General features: G+C 42.7%; 1 long non-coding RNA gene across 1 annotated transcript; it reads right to left on the reverse strand.

Annotated features, from left to right (window-relative positions):
• Window positions 1–3,514: 3,514 nt before the first annotated feature.
• LOC125322182 lies at window positions 3,515–5,885 on the reverse strand. Its single transcript, XR_007201879.1, has 2 exons — window positions 5,313–5,885; window positions 3,515–5,218 (listed from the first exon to the last, which is right to left on the reverse strand). It is a non-coding gene; the product is annotated as an uncharacterized LOC125322182 (long non-coding RNA).
• Window positions 5,886–12,975: the final 7,090 nt, after the last annotated feature.

The following is a 12,975-nucleotide window of genomic DNA, read 5'->3' on the forward strand; positions in this document are numbered from 1 at the left end:
AGAAACGTAAAAGGAAGGTACTGGTGTGAGCTGCTTATTCAATGCTGGGTTGCAGTTGCATTATTTCCATCAAAGCTTCTTGCAATGTGAGGAAAAGACACTTGGCTTTATGATTTAGGAAAATCACTACAGGAAAGACGCCCTGCTCCTCTCATCTTCAAAGGGCTGGATTTGGATACTACTTTTAAGGAAAACAAATTCTGGTGATTGTCTTCCTTAGTCTTAATTGTCACAAAACAGTCAAGGTGTGGCCTGTGTGGTTCCTCAGAGGGCCACCAGACCAAAGAGATGCCAGGATGTGGAGGTGGCAAGGGTGACCACAGTGATGTGAGGTTCACCTTGTAGGAACAGCCCCCAGGGATGGTCATGCAGGTTCTGCCTATGCTAAGCCTGAGCTGTGCTTGCATTTGCCATGACTGCCTCTCCTTTCCACGCAGGGCTAGAACGAGGAAGTGCTTTTACTTCCTTGTTTTATGGTTGTAGCCACTGCACTGAATGCCAGGGGAGCACATCCAGAGATCCTAAGGTTGGTCGCTGACAGCACAGCTCAGGACTGCCAGTGGGCAAGTTTTTCACACTCGGAAAGCTGCTAGAGTGGGATCCAGCTTTCTCTCTGTAGCTGTGGAGTCTCAGATGACACACTGCAGAGTACCCACTTGGCCTAAAGCTGCTGCTATGGAGGAGCACGGGCCTGGGTGAGTTATGTTAAGTCTGCCAGCCCTATGCAGGTATCTCAGATACTCTGCAACACCTTAGATGAGTTTAGTCAATGAATCCCACCTGTTTTACAAAGGACAATGGTTTTGATAGATTTTAAAACAGCTATCATGCACAAGGAATCACAAAATCATAAGATTGACTTAAATGGTCTGATAGTTAAAAATCCTGATCTTCTCTTTAGGTATTTGGAGGATGTTCAGCTTGCATATTTAAGCTTTTTCTCTCCTACTATGGTACCTAGAATTTTTTTTCATGTCACCTAACGTGTTCCTGTGCTCATGGATGTAAAACTGCTAAAGAGCAGTTCATAAAATTCTTGAGAAACTCAAAAAAATTGACAACAGAAATTCAAGCACTTCTTATGTGTTACCATGTTGTAGGGAGGAATGAAGAAATATAGTAACCCCTGAGGATGTGATATAATTTCTTCAGGCTTAACTTCCACATGGACTTTATTCAATTATTATGCCAATGAAGGTGTGATGTTGTCAGTACAACACAGGCTGAGTGCAGTTGCAATGGGATGGACTGTCCCTGTATGCAAATAAATTGTTCTGTTTAACATGTGAAATGACTGTACCCTACTCTATCCAAATTAGTTACGTTGCTTTAATTTCTCTAAGTCTTGATAACAAGCTTTCCTTGGACAGGCGATGGTAGAGCCTACACGTTCATTTCTAAGATAAACTATGATGAAAGGCAAGAGTCCCGTTTTGTGTCCTTCCTCAAGCCAGATGGCCTCAAAAGAAAAGCTACATAAGCAAGTACAAGTGAAAGAGAACTCACATGGAAAAAAGTGAAAATGAGCCTTAAGCAGATTTCAGTGGACTTTCTAACTACGGGATGGGAAAGGAAGTGTTTCCCATTTCTATTGACCCTGAAAGTGGCTACTTTATACCCATTCCAGAGGAAATAAATGAGGTTGAACTCTTCTAATAGAAAATCAATGCACTCCTCCACGAGTGTGAACTTTGCAAGACCAATCACTGGAGTAAGTCCCTGGGCTGATGGTACTGCCCGTTCCTCAGCTGTTATCTCAGAATCCATGGTAAATGCTTATGGGCAGCAGTAGAAGCACGCACGCAACTCCTGCTGTGGCAAGGGACTTCTCATTTTATTTCCTTTTAGTTAGATAATGAGAGAGGCTGGACTTCTTCATGTCCAACTTTATCTGGAGTTGCAGGTATGTATGGGAACTTTTGTTCGGTGTTTTTCTCACCAACTTACTTGTAAGGTTGATTGCTCTGGGGTCCCCCACTTAAGGAGGATGTGGACCTGTTGGAGTGAGTCCAGGGAAGAGCCGTGAAGATGATCAGAGGCTGTGACACCTCTCCTGTGAAGACCAGCTGAGAGAGTTGGGGTGATTAATTAGAGAAGGCTCCAGGGAGACCTTAGAGCACCTTCCAGTGCCTAAAGGAAACCCGTAAGAAAGATGAGGACAGACTTTTTAGCAGGGCCTGTTGTGATAGGAAAAGAGATAATGGTTTTAAACTAGAAGAGGATAGATTTAAATTAGATATAAGATGGAATTCTGGTTTTTACAATGAGGGTGATGAAAAACTCAAACAGGTTGCCCAGAGAAGTTGTGGATGCCCTATCCCTAGAAACACTGAAGGCCAGGTTGGACAGGGCTCTGAGCAACCTGGTTGAGTTGAAGATGTCTCTGCCCATGGCAGGGGCTTGGACTAGATGACATTGAAAGGTCCCTTCCAGCCCAAACCATTCTATGATTCTATACAGAGAGCCTATAAAGCAAATGAAACCAAATTAAATCCAATTGTCAGCCAGCTCGGCACTTTCTTACTTGCAGCCACTCCATTTGCCAGATGTAGCACAGTATGGATTGCCTGAACAGTAGCAATAGTTTCTTTCTGGGCATCCTTTTCTATGTGCAGGCAGAACAGAAACATGCTTTTACCACACAAAATTCAGGCCTTTTGCATTCAACCCCAGGCTTCCTGTATAAGCAAATGGAGAGTGACTGAGGCTTTGCCAGAGGGCAACAACACTTAACTTCTAGGCAGGATTGCCTCTTCTGAAGCCTTTCCAGCCCTGCTGCCTACAAAGATGCCTAGTGTGACCCCTCCTCCATCAAGCTGGAGCACACAGCAGGGTGCTGGGCATTCCCAATCCTGCCTCCAGCTCCTTCTTGCTCAGGCTTTCACCTGAACTTCTCTTCTAAGCATACATGCACCATGGGAACCCCATGCCACCTGCCAGCTTCTGTGCCTTTATTTTTGTCTGAGGGTGGTTGTTTTTTCAGAGCATCTTGTTCCCCTTTTCTTCCTTTGATTCTAGAGATGACATAGGCTTTTACAGCATCTCGTGTTCGGGGAGCACGCTGTGGCCCTTGCACCGCTGCAGCACCATTGTAACGGGTGCAATGAACTAATTTATCTTGCCCCCACAGACTGAGCACACTGCCCAAAAGATGAGGAGATGATTTAAGTGATCTGTTCTACAGTAATCAAACACCTTTCCCCAGCACTACACATGCACATTAATGTGCACCCTTTAGTGTTTAGAGAATCTTCAGGGGGGAAATGTCCTTTTGCTACTTAAGGAAAAACATTAGCCAATCCTGTCTTAATTCATGCACAGAGGCTTTTATCTTCACGCACTTGATTCTGCTGGCCTTCCTTAGGAGACCCTTGGATCCAAATTAAGAGCCATGCTGTTCCTGACCATACAGAGAAGTTCCTTGCAAGGTTATGGAAGCCTTTGTGAGTCAGTTCCTGTGGAATTGACCAAATGAACTTCATTTTCATAACTAAAGCAGGAAACCAAAACAGCCTGAGCATTTAAAGCATCATTTAATTACAGATTTGTTTTGCATGGAAGGTAAAGTCGTGTAAGCCTTCCTAGAGAGGATCTGACTTCCATGCAGGCAATGTCTCATCTGCTCTGTCCAACATTTTATGGTCAGGGAGAAGAGAGATGGGGCAGGCTGACTGAAAACGAACCCCCACCTCAGCAGCAGAAGCAGCTTTCTGCTTCCTATAATTTGGCCAGAGAAATTTGCCAGTCTTTCCTAGTGAATGCTGTCCACAGGAAAAATTTTGATGAGAGGTCTTTGGGTATGATGGAAACCCCATGGTAAGCAGAAGGTGTAAAGCAGCCAGGGGACATCATGTGGTGAGGAGCCAGTTGGTGGAAACCAAGTGCAGCATAATTATTCTCTTATTTGTGTTTCACCTCCAACTACATCAGATGTTCACTCTAAAAGGCGTTCCACCTTTCATCTTGGTGGAAAGGACTTTCTTTTAGACCTGACATTTGAGAGTTTTACATCCTTTCTTATTTGTTTCCTCTCCCTTTGTTTTAATTTTAGCCATAGTGCAGATGATCCAGTGCGATACAAGATCAGCCTTTGAGCTTTGGTAAATGCAGCAGGTAATTACTCCTGAAGAGGAATGTATCAGAGGAACTGCTTTCAAATCCAGGTTTCCTGTGCAATATAATTAATCCCATTAAAATAAAGGACTCCAGCACTTCTACCCAGCAGCACCTCTCTATACAAAGTGAAGGTTGTTCCCTCTTGACACAGCTTTTTCTGCTCTTCTCAGAAAATTACTCCACTAAAACCAAACATTAGTCCATCAAAGTGCCTAAAATCAATGATAATTTTATATTCAATGGAATCTTTACTTTCTAAAAAATATCACAATGAAACTGCTCTATTTTCCTTCCCCTTATTGTTACTATTATTACCTCATGAATGCTCCAGAGAGAAACAGCTGCCATCTCCTTTAGTTTACAGCTTCTAAGACTTAGCTGGATGTGGCTTCATGCTCTAGGAGTCTATAGACTCAAGCCAATTTGCAATCAAACTGATAAAGAAAATGGCCCTGATAAGATGTGGCATTTGTAGAACTCGGATTTAGTTTGCTCAGCAAGGGAAACATGTCCCAAGGTGAATTTTATGTAGAAATGCATGTTGCAGCATTGTGGTGTCAGAAGCTCCCATTCACAGGGGGTGATACCCATTGAAACATCCAGAGTTTGTGGTGGGGTCCCTCAGAAGCAAGACCTGCAGCAGGTGGGCTTCAGTGGGATTAAACACTTATTACTGGAGCTGGATGCACAGCTGAAAGGAATAGACTTGGGCTGGGTTACTTGAGCAGGGTATTAGGAGAAGCTAGTGTGTGGGTTTATGGACACTGCCAGTGCTGTGCAGCAGCTGTGGGTAGCTGCTCTGCAGTGAAAAGTGCCCTATCTGTCAGAAATGGAAGTATCTCATCTTTTTAAATATAATGTTTTTCTTTTGGGATCCCAAGGGGTGTGTCTGTCTGTGGCACTTACCACTGGGATAACCAGGCTGGCTGTCAACAAGCCATAGGTCTTCTCAGGTGCCTGGTGCTTTGTCCAGCAGACAGATTACGAGATTTACCACAGGAACATCCTTCAGCCTTCTGGCAGAGCTGAAGGTAATGGGAAAGCCCAGGAGAGGATTCAGAGGCACAGCATGGGGAATGTGTCTTCATTCCTCCAACAGATCCTGTGGCAGAATCCAAACAGCCTCACCAGCTATCCTGTTCCTGCACATGCAAAATGATACCACTGTAAATAAATAAAACCCAAAGTCCCCTAACCTGTGGCATGAGAAGTAGCAGGATCCCTCTGAGACGTTAGTAACTCTGAAGAAGGAAAGTCTGTGGCCTCTACAGTAAGTCCTGTTGGCTTGTCCTTGTTGATTTCTTCTGCCAAATCTCTGCTCTATGCCAGCACTGGCATCCCCCTGTAGCCATCTCCTTGTGCCATGTGTCCTTCTGTCAAAACATGGAGGAATCTGCATGCATGCAAAGACAGAAATGTAAAAATGTCTATTTCTACCACGCTTGGAAAACATCCTTGTGGGGGACCTGAGGGAGCAGGTGAGTTTAACAGGGCCCGTTCAGCCAGCTGAGTTACAAGGGAGTCTCCTCAGCTGCAGCCCCTTAAGGAGCCTGAGGCTATTTTTAAATCAGTAAAATTAAGAAGTCTGGGGGCTTGGGAGGCTGATTAGCTCCCACAGGGCACCTACAGATCTTGGAGGCAGCTGAGGTGAGACGAAGCTTGCCTGCAATACACCTGCCTGTTTCTGCCCTGAGCATCCCTTGGCCATTGATGGTCCCTGCTCTGCCGCCATCCCTGGCAGCCAAGGTGCTGCCAAAGCTCCTTCTCCAGAAGGAGATCTGGCTGGATTTGTGGGCCTTAGGCCCTCGACCCTCATTAACTTAATGCTGGTGACACAGGCTCACATCCAGCTGTTCACTCAGCTTCAACCCAGCCTCCCAGAAGCTGCTCCTCAGCCTTTCCTGATGCCTCTCCACACACCTTTACCCACACAGGCACAGGACACAGGGCTTGGCTCGCTGCATCTTTCCCTTATTTGAAAAAACCCAAGACTCTTTTAGAGAATTTTTTATCTGTTTAGAGGCAAACTTTGCACTTCTTTTGATGAAATGAAAATAGCTGGAGGTTTATGCTGATAGCAGCCTGCAGCTATGCCTGCTAGTACAGCAAACTGGCTGCAGGGAGGAATGGCTCTGTGCTCTGCTACTCCTGCCAGAAGCACCCCTGGAACCTCCCAGACTGCTGCATTTTTCCTCTGGATAAAGCTTGGATTGGCACCTTTTGCCAATCCTCAGCTCCCAACATTTTTCATCGCTGCCTTTTCTATCTCAGGAGGAAAAGAAAACAATTTTAAAAGCCTGTTCTTCAGGCATTTACATTCCTAACAATTTCGCTGAGGAACTGGAGAAAAAAATTGTGTGAGGAAAAATTGTCTTGGAAGATGACAAGACAACCAGAATAAAGAAAGAAATTCACAGGCACTAACCACCTTGAGAAGACTGTCATGGAGTAGTTCTAGCATTTTCATCAAACATGCCCCGTATGTTCATCCCAAACCCACAAGGAAATCTTGTTGCAATCTGTCCCAGAAAAGCTATCCTGATAAAGTTCATCTCTGTGCAGTGGGACCAGATCTATTTCAAAGTCCCAAAATAATTCTGGAAAAATCTAATATTATGGATTTGTTTGGTGTGGTGTGGGTTGCTCCCAAATTATTTTGCAAGCATCTATCTGCAGTTGTATCACCCCCCACTGAAGGCCCAAGAGGAAATGCCAAGAGGGGCTGGAGCTAAATCTTTGTGTTATTTTCCTCAAGTAAATGAGCTGTGGTTCTTAAAGTAGGATATGCAGATCTCCTGCTTGCATACACCTCCCACTGTAAGACACCTCTGAAAGGTTGCTTGAAAACAGTAGTCACAGTGTTGCATTCATGTACAGCACTGAAGACCTAAAGAAGAGTATGAGAGCTTTGTACACCTCACAAACTCAGCTCCTTTTGGTTTTGCCTTGCACAAATCTTTTCTTCAGCTTCGGAATGATTTTATCATACATTTATTATATTGGGTTGTCTTAAAGCATCAGCTACTGGAATCAAAAACATGAGATTCCTGGTTTCTGTTAAAAAAATCCAAACAATCTATGAGGAAGCAGCAAAAAGAAGAAACAATAACTAACGACCAAAAGGGAAACCAATAGTCAGTGTTGGGAGGCAATGATTTTCAGGCCTTTAACGTTTATCTCTGAAGGGCAGCAGTTATTAACTCCTGTGTTGATAAAAATCATATATAAACCTCATGATTCTGAAGCATTTAGTTAAAACTTCCTGTTCCACTAATTAGGGGTTGGGCTCAACAAGCTCCTCGAAGTGGAAACTCCAGACCTTCATGTAGAAAGAGACAAATTACTGTACAGGTGAGAGCTGCCTCCCCACCCCGCTAGAGCCCCTGAATTAGCTCCAATCTGTGCATTCACTGAGGGAGGGAAGGGCCCTTGCTTGAGCTGGGCACACTTGTCCACCTCTCTGTGTAGAGAGACAGGGTCAGCACTTGCTGGCAAATTGGCAGCTGAGTCTTTTTCAGGGGCTGTCACATCTCGCAGGCAGTGACTAACCCCTTTTAAACCTACCTCTCCATGTCCACCCTTAAAACCTGCCTCTCCTCAGGGACCCTTTCGGGGTCTTTCCCACTGTGATTGGGATACTTGGCAGAGAACCAACTCCCCTACAACAGATGATACAAATACAAACATTCAGAACAAATCCATCCCTTTGGCTATGCAGCAAAATTACCTACTTGGTTTTAGTACATGTATCAAATTGAACTTACCTAAGTTATGATTGGATTACATGAAATCAACATTAAATGCTTCCCCTTTTTATGTGAAAAGCATATTGGAAATCTTATTTTAATTTACAGTATAACTCAGAGCAATTAAGGCATCTTACAATTTCAGTTCTGAGTATTTTGCTAAAAATAACCACATAAAAAGAAAATATTATTGTAACTGTAATATTCTTTATTGACACCTACAAATCTAATGCTTATGAAATACATGTCCCTGATGCTTATACACTGATTATTATAAAGAAGGACTTCTTTCAAGTCTGACTCAGAAAAAAAAGGCTGACTTGTGACAGATATTGCAAAACTTTTGTATCTTAATAAAAACAGACTATCATTGTCTTCACTTTCTCTTAAGTCTCGTGATTGATTTATTTTTGAACATCATAAGGAGAAAGAATGAAAGAGTCAAATAGAATAATAAATCACCTAGTTTTAGTTTATTTTGCTGTGGTTTTTTTACATCTTGAAACTGACTTCCCTGTTTTGAACCTACAACTGAACAACAGCTATCTAACTTTATTAGTAGAAGAGTATTTCTTACAAAACTTAAACACGCAGTGGAAGTTTTCATTAAAATTAATAGCACCATCAAGGTTTCTTGTTTGCTTTATGGGAAGCAAGGAAAATTTTGTTGTGAAATGCCATAATAGATCAGCAGAAGTCCACCAAAACCAGTAAAAATCAGGTCACAAGCTAATTCATACTATTTTCACTTAGATTTCCTGGCACTTTGGGGAATGGTTTGATCAAATTTTTACTACTAATAAAAAGAGGGGGCAAGAGCAATTACTCTTTTTTAATTTAGCCACCATCTTCAATTAAACACAACGACCTTAATACATGAGAGGGATGGCTATCTGACTGCATAAAATACTTAAAATATCATCAGTCTTACCACTCAAAAAGTGATCCCCTTCCTTTGACAGTTAACCAGCAATGTTAGGAAAGATCAATAATGAGAAAGCTGTGGGGATCTGCAGACCTATCAAATTTTGAAATAAACCCATGGGACTGAAGCCACCTTAATGCTCCTTTCTGGTTAGAAAATTAAATTATGACTGAGAGAAGACTTTGGTATGTCTACTCCTATTGTCTCCATTTCTTTCAAACTGTAAAAAAACAGAAGAGCCCAAACCCTGGGGACTGGATCACACAATTGAAAGTGGCAGGTACAGCAATTTAATGAGTATCTACTGGTGGAGCCACAGTAATTGTGTTCACACTTGTTGTCCTCTCTAGTTGTAAGGTAAAATACATTAATTGAATCTCGTTCTGCTGGAATGTAATCTCGTTTGTTTTCCTTCACAACACAAACCAGTCTCTTGGGAATCAATAGATGGGGGGTTAAACTGTTTTAAGTTGAGGATGGTGTTAACTCTGTTCCTCTTTCATGGCTGAGCCCCTGGCAGCTAGCAATTATAAAACAATTTGTATTTATAGTCTGGATTCACTTTCTACAAATTCAGTGAGCTGAAATGGGCCAGGACAGGTGTCAGAGGGAGAAAGGCAGTGTGGGTCTGGGCAGAATCAGGGAGCTAACAGAGCTGGCTCTGCTTTCACCCCTATGGATCACAGGAAGTGCAAGAGATCACTTCAGATTTTGGTGCTCTGACTCTAAATATGCTTAAGTGAAGGCTATAAGCAATTAAAACTGAGGAGAAAAGAGTTGACCAAAGAACATTCCCAATCATCTGGTTTAAAATCTCCCCACTCAGCATGCTTGGCTGCTGGGAATCCAAGTGCTAAAGCCTCACTTTTGCCAAGAATTTCCTAGTGCTTACCTCAGCTTTGTGAATTGTCTTCCCAAAACCAGGTACCAGAACTAAAGCATAGCAATACTGATGATCATCACACTTGCTACACTGGACAGATCAGCCTAATTTACCAGCCTAGGGTGCTGAGCCCAGGACAGCACACAGGAATGAATCCCTGCATGTAGGGAGCTGTTGGCCCCAGCCAATGCAGACATGTAATGATGACTGTAATTCATCACCGTAGATTTCGACTCTACCTTACAGTGAGGTCTGTAGAGAGCTGCTATCTCATCTTGGCACAGAGCACCCCTGACTTCAGTGAGGCTTGACACAGACACAAAAGTCACCTCACTCAGAGCTCACATGAGGCTTCACCCCTGCAAAACTAAAGCACACTCACCATACCTTCCAAAAGAAGGGCTTAGATGTGCTTAAGAACAAAACAAAAAACCCCTGCTAAACCCAAACTGGCCTGCAAGCAGTGAAGTTAATGAAACCTTGCTTCTGTAAGATGCTCTTCCAGTGTGGTAAGTTAAATCCCAAATCCTACTCCCTCCATCAGGCTGGAAATGGTGCTGGCTGTCACTGATGGGCTCTTGGGCAATCCGAGCTGCCACCCGACTGCTGCCAGACATGACGGAGGAAGTCCAACCTCCTTTGCCTTCACAAGTACACTCAGATCGTTTCTGCTCTCACCTAGAAAGCATGAACAAAGGTGTCAAACATCTACAATTTTGCACTTGGTAAAAAAAAAAGGACAACTTTACTGCCAGTATGAAAGGGAAATTACTAGTGTGATCACCTGAAAATGCTAACGATAGGGTAAGCCAAGTCAGTCACTTTTCACTACAGCTAGTTGCATCCTCAATTTGATACCAACTTTATAGACAGTACTAAGATAATTAATCTAGCGAGAAATATTAAAGACTAAGCAAAATCTCAATCCTTAATGCTTCCTGAATATTGTAATGACATATGGCTAGGAGAAATCCATGACAGAACTGCATTGACAGCCTGAATGTAAAGACATGATGGTAAGCAAGGACAGGAAATCATGTTCTTCTACTAATACGCACTTGAAAGAACACTTGACCATGGAAAACAAATGTACACCAGAAGAGTTTGTAGCACAGACAGGCTTTGTCTCACACATTTTCTTGTGCTTCAGGGTCAGAAGACCATCATCAGCTCTCAGAGGGAGGGAACTACAGATTCCCCCTTTTTTCATACTGCTACACTTCACATCTTGCAACTGATACTGTTAGTAGCAAAGAATTGGCAAACCCTGGCTTTGGAATGGAAACAGGTATTAGAGGCTATTTTCCTCTTTTAAATACGTACCCTAACGCATAGTCAGAGGCTACAATAGCTAGCAAAAAAATTACAAACCAGTGTGTTGGTTTCTGCACAAGATAAAAATTCAATATTTATTGAGAAACTCCAGGCTTCCATAAAATAGTGCAGTAAGCCGCAGGCCACTGAAGCTTGAAATAAGACAGCTTGATACAAGATATAAAAAGACTTGAGAAGTGAGCAATAAAACTGAAGTTTCTAAATCCTAGGAAGCCGGCAAAAGCCCAGCTGTACAGCACAGGGGCACTAGATGACTCTGGAGTCTCCTGTGAGAAGCTACAAAGGAAGTCATGCTGGGAAGGCATGCTATGGGCTGAGATATCTGCCTGGCAAGCCTTGCTCAATTCAATCTCTTGTGGCAGGAAGTTTCTCTTTCCCTGCAATTTACTATCTTTTTTTTTTCTCCCGTTCTTCAGTAAAGAATAGCAGAAGTATAAGTAGCATGCATTAAAAAAAGACTGGCAGCACCTAAATGACCCCATGTTCTCCGCCTCACTATAAATAACTCCATATAACTGATACTGCATTTGTTTTTAGGGCTGAGCCTCCAGCACTTATTAGGTGAATTTTCAATGTTGTTGTTGTTCTCATCCAGATGAATCACAATCAAAAATGAAGGCAAGAAAAACAGGGCAATGACAAGATGTTCAGCCTCACAACAGCAATGCCGAGATCCTTGGGAACAGTCACCCATTCACAGCATCCAGCACCTCCTCCAGTTGACCATCCTACATTTTCTTTTGCATCCTCCATACTGTATATACACCATTCCTCTGTATTTCCAGTTTCTACATTCCTCAGGTCTCTGCATACACTATTAAGTAAAATAACATTTTGCTGCCCATCAAATCTAAGAGACTGAACACCTGGTGTAAATCTCCTCAGTGGGAGCACTCCTGTCACCGCTTTCTGAATGGTTGCCTTCCCACCCTCCTCATCATGAACCAGCAGCTGACAGCTTTCTTTCTGAGAACAGCTTTTTTCTGCCGAACATCAGGAGGTTGCTCTGGTCTCAGGATGAGTCAGGGAGGCCCAAAACTCCTCCCTCCAACATTGATCACTTAAATCTATTTTGTATAATTACACATAATCTTCCTATTCTGAGGCACAACACATTTTAAAGCCTGTTAGATAAGTCCATTTTCACTGTTCTTCATGGAAGATGAAACCCTCACTGCACTGAGACAGGGCTTAGTTTTCTATCTAGGTTATAATCAGTTTAGATCTGTGCTCTTCCATCAGTGTTGCTCATTAGCTCAAAGGCCTACTCGCTTGAGCTTGACTCCACCCTGCCTTACTGGTTACTCATAACCCTCCCCTGTATTTGCTTTTCCCATGTTAATCAAACAAATATTCCCAGTGTACTCTTGTAGATAAGCTTTGTTCATCTCCAGTAACCCTCCTGGAAGTATTTCTGTACAAATTCCTCTTTCCTGGACATGATTTATCAGAACTGGACACAGTAATGTCTCACCAGTCACCCAGAAGCTTGACTGTGTGCACACCACTGTCACACTGAGTTTTTTCACAACCACATTAAATTGGCAGCTTCCTTTCATCATTGACTAATAAACCCAGGTATTTTCCCATTACTCTGCTGGGTTCCTGGATTCACACTACAAATAGTTATTAATCTGTACATGCAGTATCTTGCATTTTGTGATATTACATGTTCTTACAGGCTCATTTCTAATACTTGAAGGTCTCAAGTCACCAACAGAAATTAGATTATTTGTTGAAACTATTACTCAGTTCTGAGTAGACTGACCAGCCTCTGCAACATTTACAAATGAATTCTGACAGTCCCGTAAAAAATTGTCTACCTCTTTGGTACTGATCTATTTAAATCACTCAAACGTGTGGTTTCCGGTTTGCTTCGGCAGCTTTGGACATGGGAATTGCAAGAAGCCAGCAAATATTTCTTCTCAACATACCAAAGCTATCGCCATCCCACTAAGATAAATTTGTTT

This window comes from Corvus hawaiiensis, chromosome 2 (assembly GCF_020740725.1).
Source record: "Corvus hawaiiensis isolate bCorHaw1 chromosome 2, bCorHaw1.pri.cur, whole genome shotgun sequence".
NCBI classification, from domain to species: Eukaryota; Metazoa; Chordata; class Aves; order Passeriformes; family Corvidae; genus Corvus; species Corvus hawaiiensis.